We start from the raw sequence: 3,250 nt of genomic DNA, 5'->3' as shown, positions 1-3,250 counted from the left end.
ATCTCCAACGGGAGTTTAGAAAGCAAGGGGATCTATTCTGAACCTTATGTCTCAAAGGAAGGGTCTCCCTTACCTGTTTGCATCCTTACCTCTTTGCATCTGTAGTCTCTGTGTAAATCATTCTAAATTGATTGTACTCTTGTTTTTCCTTTGTATGTTTCATTCATATAGTAAGTAACACAGTGAACCTTACCACAGAACTTTAAGTCACACTTTCTCAAATTTGTATTAAACATGCTTTTGCTAATATCTTTGATGGTGATTCCTTAAATGACCTAAACCACTCATTCACGACAGTGAATTTCCCAATTACTTTAATTTTCCTGCTCTGAATAAGAATATGCTGAGTGTGCCTCCATTTATATTTACTGTCCCACCTTGTGACAGGATTCAGGATGAGAAGAATAATGTTCTACCTCTATTGATTGATACTCTCAATTTCTTTGACTATAGATCTTTTCCACATGCTGTCAATATGCAGCCTCACAGTAGTAGCAGAATTACATAGCGACATATAATATGGGAAAAATTTTTGAGCTTTTTGAGACCTGACTGAGCACTCTGGTCCAAGTCTATAGCTAACCCTCTTTTGAGTAGTTGGTTGGACTGGAGACCTCCAGAAGTCCCTTCCAACCTGAACTACCCTATCAGTCTATATTTCTATGACACAGGTTCACAATTACAGGAGCCTGTAAGCTTTCTTCCCAAACTATTCACATGTATGCCTAAGCTTGAAGTAGATGTGAAGTACTTTGAAGTTGCTTACCATTTAGTGTATTACTAACTATAGGTCTATATCACAACATGTCGTGTGCCAACTGCTTCATTTTCTCATGTCCTTTGGTGTAAAACTGAGCAGAATAGCTAAGGTAAATTCAGGACACATGAACAACCAAACTCATATTTTAATTTGTTGATCCCTAGGACGTGGCATTTGCAACAGGAAAAGCCACTGTAATCACAAAGAAATTGAAGGATAGCTTCCTAGGTTCATCAGTGTCTGTTTGCTGGGCAATCATCAGGTGTGAAAATATAGTCCACCAAGAGGTATGTGAACTAGAGCCCTGGTTTCACAGTGAAGCTTTAGACCCCAGAGAAAGACTCATGCTTGGGCCTGGAATACAGCTGATGGCACAAGGGGAAGGACCTCCTGGAAGAGGCTTCATCTTCAGAGCTTCCTAATATAATGTGACTCACTCTGCTTTAGTGCTGAGTAACCTCAAACACTTCTTAGTTTGACAGGGGCTGACTCTGTGCTTGGTGCCCTCTTTTCAGGGAGGATGGAGAAGGGACTGGTATAGACATGGTGATTTACTTCTTACAAACTGCCATGGTCTCTTGCATAAATATAACCACATAAGCATTTGTCTTTCAATAAAACACTTCTGCTGCAAGTGCGCAGATTAGTAGTGGTAGCTTTGGGTAGTTCAGCTATTTTGTAATTTATTAAGGGTTGTTCTTAGAGCAGACATTTTAAAATACTGGCCTGTTCATCACTGTGAAGTATTTACAGAGAGATTTTAATGTGAAAATCATTTTTGATCTGTTCACCAATATTTGCAGTCCCTTTGACTTTTAGGTCAAATACAAAATCATTGTTTCTGCAGGGAACCAAGTGTGGAAGTCAGACATCCTCTAACATCCTTCTCTTGCAGAGCTGAGCACAGGTGTAAAAAAGACCATAAACTAAGGAAGTTATCACTATGGACATTGCTTGACTGGATAAAGGTAGTAAGTATAGTGTAGTCTTAAACCACGGCTGTAGTTCTTAAAAACTATGGAGATAGAAGTAAATAGCAGCTTGTTGAATAGCAATGATATTGCTGCTAATAGTGATAATAATGGTAACGATGATGATTATAACAACACTACCAAAGCCAATAGTAATGATAATAATAACAATTATAGTAATGCTTCTTTATTTGCATATATTGTATGAATACTTTCTGCAAACTGCAGCTCAAATCAGCAAGTCAAGGCTCAAGTAATGAAGTCTGTTATCTGTGCTTTGAACATGCTTGGCTGGCAAAATGTTCTAGTTCAGGGAAGATCAGCCTGCTAGTTTTGTTTTTTTTTTTTTTCCCTCCACTCATTGGCTTTTTTTTTTTTTCCCCAGCTGTTTTTTTTTTGAGGAGGAGTTGTCTTAATGGACATAATTTTGCTAGTGAACTGCTTAGCTTGTTCATAACAACCATTCCTTAGAGTAATCACCACAGAGAGCTCACAATTTCCTTTGCCTGACTGGCTGGCTGACTTATATGATATGGTTTCTATCTTCTATGACTTACCCAGAACAATAATTTTTTATGCATCTGCAGATTTTCACAAATTTTCATTCATGAAAGGATTCCTATATTTGGAAAAATATAAGCTGCTAACAAAGCAAACAAAATTCAGCTCTTCAACTCTTCACAGAAGTGAGGCTGAAAAGATGATCAGAGCAACTTGCGTGTCCTCACCGCTCAACTAGGTTTGCATTTGCAGGACCGAACACATGGTAAGAGGACTGTGATAGAAAAGGGACAGCAAAATCTTGGAGAGATGCTCTGTAAGGGTCCAGCAGGAGGCATAGGTATGAGGAAAGACTGAGCTACCTCTAAGGCATGCAGTGAGTTGAATATGTGCCTCAATGGTACAAGAAGACATTACCTACACTGTGATGCTCTCTGCAGCTTGGCCTGATCTGGTCCTAGTGTGCATTACACCTGTCTGCCAGGAGAGGACATGGGTACTCCAGCTCACTCATGGGCTCTTGTTTCCTTGCAGGAAAACACACAGAAAAACTGGGAAGCCTCTTCAGTGTATTCTAACATGGTCCATTGTCTGGACACAGATATCATACAGCACTCTTCTAAAATGCCAATGCAACCATTAGAATGAAGATACAAGGATGAAGGACCACCACCTCCCTAAGATCTTGCTTTATGGTGAACTTGCCACCTGCTGCCGCAAGAGAGGAGCCCCAAAGAAAAGATACAAGGACTCCCTGAAACAACATCTCAGCCTTGGCCATATTGATCAACATAACTGGTCTACTCTGGCCTCAAATCAGGAGGCCTGGAGACACACCATCTATAACGCAGCTGTCTCCTTTGAGAACACACGCAGGATCACTCTCGAGGAGAAAAGGCAACGCAGAAAGAATTGTGTCTTGCAGAAGATACCATCTAAGGAGTCTTTCTGCTGTGCCTTTTGCAATCGGATATGTCTATCTCGTATTGGCCTTTTTAGCCACCAGCGCGCTTGTGAC

Source organism: Pipra filicauda, unplaced genomic scaffold (assembly GCF_003945595.2).
Source record: "Pipra filicauda isolate LSUMZ 115617 unplaced genomic scaffold, ASM394559v2 scaffold32_size4067784_pilon, whole genome shotgun sequence".
In the NCBI taxonomy this organism is placed as follows: Eukaryota; Metazoa; Chordata; class Aves; order Passeriformes; family Pipridae; genus Pipra; species Pipra filicauda.
This window is presented reverse-complemented; position numbering follows the sequence as displayed.